We start from the raw sequence: 13,570 nt of genomic DNA, 5'->3' as shown, positions 1-13,570 counted from the left end.
GAGTTTGAGGGATGAAAGCCAAGCTCAACTATCCAGAGCTTCCATTGATGAAGCTCTGACAGCCATAGGTTCATGAGCCTTAGTGAGGTGAGGTAAGGGATTGAGAAAAATACAGAGTGAACTGAGGGAGAAGGAGAAGGAGAAGGTGAAGGGAGAATGAGGTGAAGATGATGATGAGGGATGAATGGTGAAAGTGGTGTATGAATGGCGTGACTTTGAATTGTGGAGGGAAGAGGATTTATAGTTGTTAGGTTCGGGTGAGTTAGGTTTGGAGTGAGGAATGGAAGGAGGTATGTGTCTGTTATGGAGGTTTGGAGGTAGTTACAAGGGAGTGAATCCGAGCCCTTGGATTGAAATTCAGTTAGGAGATTAGAGGGTTGAGATTTGAGGTTTTGCGAGTTAGTTATTCTGTTTTGGTGAGCTGGCAGTAGTTACAGTTAGTTTTGAGTTTGTTACACATTCTGTTATGCAGAGCTAGGGTAGTTATATGTTAGAAGGTTAGTTGGTTAAAACAGTTAGTTGTTGATACTGTTAGTTAGTAAGTGTTTTTTTCTGTTAAATGCTAACTAGAAAATGGTGAGAAGGTTGATTAGTGGAAGAAGTCAGTGAAGGGCTAGGTTGTGAAATCTCTTGGGAACTTTCTGTTTAACTGTCTCTTTTTCCAGCTTGATTTTCTTTTCCACTACTATGAGCTTGTTCAGTCTTCCTGGCAGCACCTCTTTTTGTTATATTGATGACATTTTCTTGTATGAACCAAGTGCATGGTTTTCTTTATGGAACTGTTTTGAACTGTAGGACTGTGAGTCATTTGGCTTGGATTGAATTCCCAATTGTTTTGAATGTGATGAATTGCTTTACTTTTCTGTTTCGATTCGAATTCTTGCCGGTTTTGATGCGTGTTGCTGGTGGGTTTTATGATGTTTGCAGCTTGGTGAGGTTTAGAATTAGCAGCTGGTTTTTTTATTTTCTGTTTATGCATTTTTATTTGAGTTAATACGAATGTGTGTAATGTTTGTATGTGGATATGATGGGAAGGGATTATCTATGGCTGTTAGCATAAAGGTATGTGGAGTTCTTATACTGAGTTTATGATTTGATTGGAACTGGTTTTGTGTGGATGCAGGTTTGGTGAATTGTATGGATAGGTTTTTGTGGATGTGGATGATGAATGTAAGCTGTAACTGTCAAGTTGGTTTAGAATTGAAATGAAATCTATTTATGAAGGATGAGTTTTTGGTTTATGAAAATTTGTAGGGATGGAGCTGTCATGATGCTTTTATTCTAAGTTTCTGTATGGTTTTTTCTTGATGCATGCAGGTGGAATTCACTTGTGTAATGCGAGGCTTTTCTTTGATGTGGAAGCAAGTGTGAGCTGTATGGTTCAATTGTTGCAGTCACAGAACATTCGGTTCCGAATTGCGTTGAGTGCGAGGTGGAATCAACTCGTCTTTGGTTTGATGACATGGTTTCAATTTTCTGATATTCCTCGATTGCTAACTCTGTTTCATCATTCATGTAGCAAACTTCCAAGGTACCGTCGCGGTAGACTAAGAACTTCGAGGTGACACTCCATGGCCCGGTCACCCACCGCTTGCAGCTTCAGAGTCAAGATAACGAGATGGTAGTCGTGGCTGACCAAATGCTGTCAATTTGAAGTATACTGGACGAGGTGATTGGAGATTGAATTTTGTAAGGATTGAAGAATTTCTGAGATGTGAGGTTCCTACGGCAGGTTTTTAGAAAGCATGGTGAAGATTGGAACATGGCTAAGGGTCGTGAACATGAGATATTAGCTTGGACTTTAGGCATTAGAAATTCTTCATGTGATTTTTTCTCCTTTTTTGTTTGTAGTGGTCTTGATAAACAATGGTATTAGATGAATGAATTAAATTGAAGAATGTATGAATTTTGACCTCAACCCTTCGAATGGAACTTCACTTATGAATGACCTTTAAACATGGATTATGCCTTTTAATGAACAAATCTTTCAAACTCGGGTGCTTTAAACAGCATCAATTCATTGACTAATTTGAACCGTTTGAACCCATGGTATCAAGCAATCCCTTGAATGAGTGTTTCCAAATAAAGATTTCGACTTAACCTTCACCTTTTTTAAAACCTTAACTTCCATGTTAGATTCGTAGGCAACGAGTATCAATGATGAGAACAAAAACTTCTTTAATCACAATGAATCCACATGTTCTTTTTCTCATGCCATGACTCACATTGGTATTTCAATCCGCCCTAACAATAGTGCATTGAAACATCCTCGAGGGAGAAATTATTGAAGCACATAAGAACACCCCAATGGATCTTTGATGAATTGACAATTGTAGACACTGTGTATAAGAATAATAGTCTTCTTGCCTCTGATGAATCTTCATAGAGGAAAACCCTGTAGCTTTAGGAGAAAGAAGTCCACCATGAACGACCATACAAAAAAAACCCTTGCTTCCAAGATCCTTGATCCGATGCAAAGTTATTGACTAATGAATGCATGAGTTACGTTAATGCCCTAATGGAAATATGTGAGTGAAATGCAAAGTTTAAGCCAGTTAGAAATTAAAGGGTAGGACAAATTTGGGGTATGACAGGTTGGTTATACGAAGGGAAGGTATTAGCACCCAACGTATCTATAGTACTCTATAGGTTTCTTTGTTTTGTTTATTCCGTTCTTGTTATGGTGGAGGTTCTTGTGAGAAAGAGGTGGGACCTAAGGTGTTTGTTTGATTATGCTCGCAAAGATCATCGCGATCCTCTGCATACATATCCCCTAGAGGGAATCAGAGCATCTGTAGCTCGGGGTCTACGGGTGCTAAGGTTTGAATGGTTTTTCTTGTTTTATTTTGCTCGCCAAGGATCGACCTTGTGCCTACGTATTCTCAAAGGGATGTTGAGAAAGTCAGAGCAATCGTAGTTCCCACTTATGCTAGTGGAAGCAAAGGATAAGAGACAAATGTCATCTAAATGTTCGATGTATCTAATCTATATCATCACATACATCTGTTTGATTTTGTTTGAAAAATCTTTTCATTATAAGCCCGGGGCCATGCCGCTTATGGTGCTTAGAATGATAAAGATGCTTTTTTTGTTTAACCAGCCTTGTGGCAAAAACTTTCAATGAAGTCAGCCTTGTGACAAAAAGTTTTAATTAATCAGCCAGCCTCGTGGCAAAAGTTTCAATGAAGTCAGCCTTGTGACAAAAACTTTGATTAATCAGCCAGTATGGTGGCAAAACGGTTTGATTGATTAGCCAGCCTTGTGGCAAAAAAGTTTGATTGATTAGCCAGCCTTGTGGCAAAAGAGTTTGATAAATTAATTGTTTGTGATGATATAGAAGAGATACTCCTATCATAGAGATGATAAATGTCTAATCTCCTAGGGTTTTTTTGATTTGGATATTGGGGATGCTTATAAGAAGCCCGTGGGTCCTTGTACGAAGCCCAAGAGGAGGCTATCCGAGGGTCCTTGCATTGTAAGCCCAAGAGGAGGCTATGGGAGGGATAATCCAGGGTCCTTGCATTGTAAGCCCAAGAGGAGGCTATGGGAGGGTCACTCGTTTGTACAAAGCCCAAGGGGAGGCATGGTATAGTTGGTCTGAGCTCTTAGAGCGATTTCACCGGGAAACCATACTCTATGTCCTAACCTAAACTAGTGGAGATTCTTTGCACGAAGCCCAATAGGAGGCTATGGGGAACCTAGTGTTGTACTAAGTTGAACAAGCACACATATCACACATATGAACAAACATGAACAAACATGAACAGGTATGAACAATTATATATATGACAAAGTGTGTGTATATAATGGAGTTTATGAAGGAAATATACCTGTAAGCATGATCCATTTGTATACACGGGGCTCGGGACTCACACTCGGGGAGAGGTCCACTTGAATTTATTCAAAGCTATGTAAACAGGTTTTTACAAGGGCTTGGGACTTATACCTACATGGAGGCCCATGGTATTTTTTGGGAAGATTTAAAGAAAACCTTCATTTTTTATTTGTTATTCAAAGTTAAAAATCAAATTGATCGAGATATGTACAAAAAGGTGTATGTACAATGAAATACCTAATTTCATGTACAGGAATGGGTATGTACAAAAGGGGCTTGGGACTTATACCTACGTGGAGGCCCGTGTTTTATTTACAAAACATGGTTGATTGTTTTTATTTACAGACGCGAGGTTTCGCTTTTGAAAAACTGTTTGAAGATTTGTTTGAAAAGTTTATTCTGTTTGAAGAAAAACTGTACAAAAAGAAAAGAAATGGGACTTACACTCTCTAATATTCGAGAGGCCCCTGTTTTATCTTCATAAAACAGGGTGGATGGTTTTGAAAAAAAGATGTGAGATTTATTGTTTTAAAAAAGTTTTCTGTACAAAGAAAAACTGTAAAAGGAAAAAAAAAGAGTGGGTCTTATACTCTCTAATATTCGAGAGGCCCCACTTCGTTTTGAAAATCAATTGATCAATTAAAAAAGATTTAATCAATAGTTCAAAAGGAAATGGTTTATCGTTTTTGAAAAGAATCGCGATCGCTCGTTTTAAAACGATTTGAATTTGAAAGAAATCAACTTAATTAAGTTTAAAACAAGTTTTAATGCTTAATTAAGACCTAAGTGATTAGGGTTTGATCACAAAATATTTACAAGTGATTAGGTTTGAAAATTAAATGAAAAACAAATATTTAAAGTATTTAAAAACACTTAAAAATATGTCATTTTAAACTTAATTAAAAACAAATTAAATAAATCTTTTTTTGTGATTTTTTTTGATATTGTCAAAATATGTATATTAAATAAGAAGTGTTTAAAAAATGAAGAAAAAATAAGTTGATTTGATTGGTTAAATTAATTGGTGAAGTTGTTAAAGAAAATGAAAGAAAAATAGTTGTAAAAAAAAAGGTTTTGGTCCCTAAGGGTGTTGAACCCACGACCTGGAGGTTGTTTCTCAAAACAAAAGCCAACTGAGCCACGCTTGTGGCTTGTTACATACACACGTCCATTTAATTATATTAAGAAACGAAAATTTGAATTTTCTGAACAAAAAGCGCGCCAAGAACAACCATCCCCATTTGATTTTGAAAATCTTTGAAACTGGATTGTTTTGATCAAGTGAAGGGTCTAATTCACTCGGTTTTTCACAAGGATCACGATGGTGGTCTTTAATTTCATTTATTTTTACTCTAAGGGGGTCAATTTTGTGATGAACACGAAGAACCCTAAAACTGAAATCCAAAGTGAAATCGTGTATGATCATGATATGATGCAATTGATTGAGGGTTAATGATCCTCATAGGTGCAGAAACAAGATGGCATGCTCATATTTCATTTATGATGCGTGATTCATAGAAATTGAAGTTCAAGTGTTCTTACCTTAAAAACGGTAAAAGTGAGGACCGAATTCTGCAAATGAGGGCTTCCAGATATTGTTTCTTGATCTGAACACCTTCAGTGGACCTTATGGAACATGTTTGGATGCTTGGAACCATCTGAATTCATCTGTGCTAAGCTGTGGTACCCGATCTGCATAACCTTGGAGTGTGAATCGAATTTGAAGATTATGAGGTTACAGATCATATGTGAGTGCTTGGATAGTTCATATGTGATGTATGGATGATGTTAGAAGTGGTAGTTTGGACAGAATTGAGCCTGAACAAAAATTGGCATGATAAGTCTCATGTTATGCATATTTGGAGGTGAGATGATTTTTTTGAGTTTTCAGGTGTTTTGGGGTGTATGAGTGATTCAGACACACCATATATGACATTTAGAAGTTGTGGGAAGCATCACTTTGTTCAGAACTTGCAAGGTTTGGAGGTTGAGTTTTCTACCTCACTTTGAAACACATGACTTGTAATTCAAGAAAGAAGAGAGAAAACCTATAATTGTGAGGTTTTGGTGTGATTTGCAATGAAGTTTGAACCTCTATTTATAGGCCAAGGATTCTGAATGAAGAGCTCTTGCAAGTTGATCAAGAATGATGACTTGGCTTAAGAGATAAAATGGCATCTTTTGCATTTAATGCATATGGTTAAAAGTAACTAAACCATGGTTAATTTCCAAGCTTCCTATCCTCTTCCATTCTGATCTTCAAATCAGAAAATATCATTCAATCATTGCTTCTATGCATCATTGCTTGGATCATTGGCCATATAGTATAGAAACTTAGTGAAAATGGCTTGAAATTTCATGCTTAATGACCTCTAATGTCAAAATTCAAAACCATAGCTATGCTCCATATTTTTTCATGCTCTTGGACATTTTGGAAAGCCCATGTTACACACTTCAAAACCCTAGTTGAAAGTTTCTTCAAGATCTTTAAGGAAATGGGTGAAAAAGATCCATGAACTTTGAAGAAAATGAAGTTTTAAGTGTAATTTTCAAAAAGTACCAACTTTGAAACACCATATCTCTTAAATGGTTGATCTTATGGAAAAATTTTATATGTGTCAAAGTTGTTTATTGGATCAAAATCTACAACTTTCATGTTGGAAGTTTTTTTCAGTTTGTAGGTGAAATTTTGAGAAATTCCCTTCCAAAGTTTGGAAAAAACCATTGAAAAACACTTAGAAATTTTTCTAAGTATGAAAAGTCAAACTTTTGACTTTTGATTCTTGATTGATTTTCTTGATTTTTCTTGATCAAATGACTTCTCATATCATATATTGATGATTCAAAACTTCAAAATTCATGGTTGACCAAAATTCCCCAAAAGTCAATGGTGATCTTGTACAGTTGACTTTTTCAGACGAATCGCGTTTCTGGAGATTTCAAATGAAACAGGCTATCCTCACCAAATGAATAGTATGAATGGATTTCATTGAAGCATTTGAGGATATTGAGCCATGGTTTGAGTTGTGGCACCATGTCCTGATTAAAAAGTCAGTTGTTCAGTGAATTAGGTCAAAAACCCTAATTGTCGATCTGATGAAATTGATGACTGTGGATCTTGAATTGAGATACAATTTCCATTGTATATTGTCATAGGGATTATTTGAAGATGATTGAAACCTTTGATTGACTCCCTGGGGATTTTTAGGGTTTCCCAAATGTGATCCCTGATTTCAGTCCCTGATAGTTCAAAAACCCTGATCTGAGGATTTGTCTGATCAATCTTTGTATAGGAGATGTTCTGAGCCAATGGATTAGGTCAAAATGATGTACTTGGGGTTTTGAGGTCATGTCCCAAGTCATTAGGTCAAATTCTGAGCAAAAGTCAGGAGTATGCTATCTTCAGTCAAAACCCTAATTCAGTCGATTCAAAGCTGTTGAGTTTGTTGAAGTGAATCTCTGAGGACCAAATGTTGATTGTTGATGAAGATGATTCATTTGAAATGAAGGGAGAACAAAACCCTAATTGATTGTTACTTGTATTGATGAGTGATTTCCTGATTAAATCCTGCTGAGTCACAAGTAGCAAACACAAGCTATGCAATTTGTTAGAGATGCAAATGATGCATATGCTATGATATGAGGTGGTATCTTAGGTCAAAAATTGGGGTATGACACCTTCCATGACCATTGTCCATTAATTCATGCTTGCGCCACCCTCTTGGTAGAACATACAATATCTGGATCATTCAGTTAATCTTTCTAAGACAATGTCTTAGTCTGAAATTTCTTTTTCACACTTGCTTACTTTATTAGAGTTTTTGTAAGGGAGATTTATGGGTTTTAATTTTATCTGCTTCTTGCTTTCGTAAATTTTATTGCTATAGACGATTTTGGTGGGACACGAAGTTTGTCCCTACGTAATGTTGACCTTGTGCTTTTCTTATAATCGTCTTTTATATGCGTTGAAAGCCTTTTCTTTAACATGGACAACTTTCAACCTAGAATCCGAAAAAGTGCCATGAAATAATTCAGCAGTGTAGGTGGAACAAGAAACGTTGAACACCGTTTTCTCTTTCGTTGATGAATGAGGCTTAGGCAATGCCTTTATTAAAGTGGACCTTTTTTTAAACCCGGGAGGGGAGGGGGGCTTCCTCCGGGAGAGGATTAAATGATTTATAGCAAATATGATGAATGTGTCATTCTTCTCTAAAAAAGTATGATTTCTTTGATATGCTTTTGTCTTTCCTTCAATGATATTGAAGTTGGATTCCTTAACCACCTAGTAATTGCTTATTCATAACTGCACTCCATAAACTGAACTTATATCAAAATCTTCAAATACTGATGCGAGTACAAGAAATGTGTACCTTTCCTAACACTATTCTTTTACTTTTTTAAAGCACTTCAAGAATTGATAATTCCACGAGAAAACCTCAAACTCCTCTATGTTGGATTTGAACATTCTCAAACATTTCAAAATTAAGATTCATCATTCTAAACTAAGCTAAAATGCACGATTGATGTTCTAAGGCAGTTCCAATGCATAATAGAAAATTGTAGGGATCTCTTCTTTGTGTGCTTGTGATGGTATTATACGAGTGTCTTTACTTGAAAAAAAATGTGATTATGTAAATTAAAGGAAAATTGATAAATAATGAATAAATTGTTTAACAATAAAACATCAATAGTTTTTTTTTTACAATAAAACATCAATAGTTTAAAAAAGAAGTTACACACACATTAATGATATCTTATATATTAGGGTGTGTTTGTTTCAAGGTTACCAAAATTATTTCTGGGAATATGAGCATGGGAATGCAATATTCCCATGTTTGATTCAAGTTTTAAAAAGTTGTTCCAAGGAATTTTTTATTCCAAGGAATCTTATTTACACATAGTTTTTGAATTCTTATTCCAAGGCATAAAGGGTGGGAATAAAATATTCCCATGGGAATAAGTTAAACTAACTCTAACTTCCAACTATTACTCATAATTATTTTTATTTTTATTTTTTTATAATTTAAAATTAAACAAATTTTATTATTATGCCTAGAAATCTAAATTTCTACCAAACACATAGGTTGGAATAATATTCCCAGGAATAATAATCCTTGGAATAGTATTCCAAGGAATATAATATTAATCCATGAAACAAACACACCCTTAGTGTAATATAATGTCTTATTTTTATTTACTTTTACAATCATAATGTTATATATTTTTCTTGTGATACACTCTAAATTATTTTATTTTCAGGGACCCTCAGATACTTCCTTCCTTGTCGTAGCATCTCCAAAACGAAGTTTCTTCATCTTTCGACCATTTAGAAAGTGGTTTTTATTTTATTTTATTTATTATTATTACAATTGAATAATCATTTTCAGATATTATCACGACTAATTTGTATTCTAACAAAAATAGTTGAAGCTGATATTACTAGACAGTGCAAACAAGACGCTATCTTCGTGCTAGGTTTCAAATTATTGCACATGTATCTTGGTTTGACCTCATTCAGTCACTGTCATCTATATCAGTACAAACAATGTTTTATTGTTGTTTTTTCCCTCTTAATAATTGTTTTTTTCCACTATAGAATAACACCATATATCATTTAGTTGTACAAAAAAGAAGCAAAATACAAGTCGGTAATCATAATAATATAAAAATAATAATAACAATAAAGATTAAATATTAATAAAATTGAGTATCAGAGAATACGTCCTGTTGTTGATAATTAAATATAAATATGATTAAACTACTAATTAAAAACAACTTCATTATCTTAAAGACTCTCTTCGGTTTGAAGTGAGGTGATATGATGATTTTAGATGAATATTTTAAAAATTAATATTACTATTCCACCTTCAAAGTCTTAGAATCAAAAGATTGGCATTCAAGCTAAAGATTTATTGATTAAACTGCATTTCTTATTTGATTAATTTTGTCGTATAATTCAAATTCAATAATAAAATTGTATAATATTAAATTAGATTTCGATGATTCCATCCCTAAGAATATTAAGATATCTAATAAATATTAAAAAATTATAGATTAAATTTATTTTATTTTTTATATTAATTTAATATTTTGTGAACAGAGATAATTGTCTAACATAAATTTTTAGATTTTCTACCAATTTAAAAAATTTTGATTTTAAATTTACTGTTTATTTTAAAATATTTATAAAATATAGCAAAAATTAACTTCTAAATCTCAACTTGTTCAAACAATTTTTAAGACACTGCTTTTTATTTTTATTTTTTAAAAAAGAGAAAAAAATGAAAGAATTAATATTCTTTTCATTTAAATAAAGAGTTAACTTTTTTGGAATATAGAATTTTAACAAATGAAAGAACCATAAAATTATATTAAATGTTTTTTTTTAAAGAATTTAAATAAATTCTTTACATGAAATATATATTATTATATTATATTAAAATATTATAAATGTATAAAATTTCTCTGTTTTTAACTCTTTGTTTATCTCTACAAAAATTTTGATTTCCTTTTTCTCTAAACTTGCCAACAGAGCCATGACAAACTCTACTGAAAACCTATAGAAAAAATAAAACTAAATCTTGTGTTAGACTATTTTTCTATAAACTTGTTAAACCTTTTGATAAAGGGTTAAGTAGTATAGTATAATACAAAAACATACAAAAACAGTGATTAGTCGGTAATAAATAAAATAAAGTGATTGTAGGGCGGCACCGCGCAATACACCTTAGCCACATTTTACTTTTGAAATCATAAAAATGGTCTCTTTTATTTTAAGAGTATTTTTTTTTTCTTTTCTTTTACTTATCATATAGTAGTCTAAATATTTCTATTCAATTAGTTTATAGATGCTTATAGATATTTAATTATAAAGATACAAGTTTAAACACACGACATTTCATATATTTATTGTAAGTCGTACAATAAAATTAGTCTGATTTTAGTCCCTCACAAATATTACACAAGTCAAATTAGTTATTCACAAAAGAATATATTCAAATTAATCTCTTATAAAATTTAACCGGATCATATTAGTTTTTCTGTTAATATTTTTTTCAAACCGATTTTTTCCTACTTTTAAATCGGTTTTTTCATACTTTTAAACCGTGATTGGACTACCATATTAGATTTTATTTTTATTTTTCATTCCTTAAATAATAAATTGATTTTATTTTTATTTTTAAACCATTATGAATTAATAATATCAAAAAAGTCAAAATTATTTCTTATTAGAAATTGAACTCGGATCTTAAAAAGGCATCTCCGTAACTTTACCACTAGATTAATGTACATTCATGACAAGTAAGTAATTTCTATGATTTCTACTAATATTAACAAATTCTATACAAAAATTTTAATCTAAAAGGTCTAAAGTCCAAGTCCATTCAGGTTAAATGATATTCACTTTACAATTAGACAAATCAATTTTTATTATTAAGAAAGTGACTACCATTTACAACTAAAAAATCAATTTCTATTGTTAGTAAAGTAACTATTATTTACAACAAGGCAAATTCTATTGTTAATAAAGGGACTATCATTTAGACAAATCAATTTCTATTATTAATAAAGTGATTATCATTTCCAACTAAACAAATCAATTTCTATTGTTAATAAAGTGATTATCATTTACAACTAGACAAATAAATTTCTATGTCTAGTAAACTGACTATCATTTTCAATTAGACAAATCAATTTCTATGGTTAATAAAGTGATTATCATTTACAACTAGACAAATCAATTTCTACGGTTAGTAAAGTGACTATCAATAACAACTAGATAAATTAATTTCTATTGTTAGTAAAGTGACTATCATTTAATCTGAGAGGACTTGGGTTCGAGACCCAATTGATACAAATTTAGTATTTTTTTGTTTTATTCAAAATTGTTTAAGATTACTAGAAATCATGTGAATTATTTATCACGAATATTCACTGGTCTAGTGGTAAAAATGTAAGAGGTGGTTTAAAATTAGGAAAAAACCGTTTTGAAAAAAAACATATTAACATAAGGACTAATATGGTGCGGTTAAATTTTGTAAGAGACTAAATCGGATTTATTTTTTTGTGAAGGACTAATTTAAATTGTGTAATTTTTGTGAGGACTAAAATGGGTCTTCACTCTTCAAAATATAGTAAAAATATTAATAAGAAAAACAAAATTATTTTACCAAAAAAATGTATTATTTTTAAAATAATGACATATTTTTGAAATAAAAACAAAATCTTTTTTACATCAATAATATATATTTCAATTTTTCATATATTAGTTAAAAAAATATTGTATCTTAAATTAAAAATAATTTCAAAATAAAAATATTAATAACATAAATAATTAAAAAAACAACACATTTTTCTCGTGTTTGAATTCATATATTATTTTAAATATATTTATATAGTTTATTAAAACAACATATTTTTATTTATATTTAGAGCTTAAGTATAATTTTCTTATATATACAAATATTTAGATCAACCATATATTTTCTCATAAGTAACATAAATAAATACATTTTGCTTGTGTTTAGATTCCTACATTATTTAAAATACTTTAATTTTCTTTAATTGTACAAAATAATGTAATAACTCGTTAGTTCGTTCGAATTCTAGTAAGGATACACGTGCATTTGTATGAGTACCGGTGAGTTACGTGCATATGTTTTTAAAAATATAATAAGACAGAAAAAACAGAAATTCAAAATTATTTAACCAAGAAAGTTTATTATTTAAAAAATATATATATTATTATTTATTTTTGGAGCATAAATATAGTTTTTTTTCTTCATATATACAAATATTTAAATCAACTGTATATTTTTCGGTATGTAAATCTTAAATTTGTTTTGACATTATTTATAAAAATATTTATGTAATCATTTAGTTTTGTAAATATAACTAATAATATATTATTTGAAAATATTATTTTAATTATATAATTAAATATTAGCAACATAAATAATTAAAAAACAACACATTTTCTCGTGTTTGAATTCATACATTATTTTAAATATATTTACATTTTGTTTAATTGTACAAAAAATATAATAAAATGTGAGTTCATAGGAATTTTGGTATGATTATCCGTGAACTCACACTGTACTGATATGTTATCCGTACGTTCGCATGGGTACTGGTGTGGTACGCACACTTTTATTTTCAAAATGTAATAAAACTATAAATAAGAAAAATAAATGTATTTTAACAAAATACTTTATTATTTTTAAAAGAAAGACATATTTTTAAAATATAAATAAAATCATTTCACAATAATAATTTTCTCATATATTATCTTAAAAAATATTATATCTTAAATTAAAAATAATTTCAAAATAAAAATATTAGCAACATAAATAATTAAAAAATTACACATTTTTCTCGTGTTTGGATTCATACATTATTTTAAAAAATTTACATTTATTTTTTTTAATTGTGCAAAAAATATAATAACCTGTACGTTCACACGAATCCTGGTATTTATACGTTCACACGGTTCTGATATGTTACCTGTGTGTTCACGCGATAATGATATATTACCCGTACGTTCGTACGTGTACTGGAGTGGTACGCACGCTTTTGTTTTGAAAATGTAAATAAAAAATAAAATTATTTACCAAAATAGTGTATTATTTTTAAAAGAAATATATATTATCGTAAAAAATATTGTATCTTAAATTAAAAATAATTTCAAAATAAAAATATTAATAATATAAATAATTAAAAAAACATATTTTTCTC

This window comes from Vicia villosa, linkage group LG1 (assembly GCF_029867415.1).
Source record: "Vicia villosa cultivar HV-30 ecotype Madison, WI linkage group LG1, Vvil1.0, whole genome shotgun sequence".
Classification (NCBI taxonomy): domain Eukaryota; kingdom Viridiplantae; phylum Streptophyta; class Magnoliopsida; order Fabales; family Fabaceae; genus Vicia; species Vicia villosa.
The sequence above is the reverse complement of the archived record's forward strand: the minus strand, read 5'-3'. Positions refer to the sequence as shown.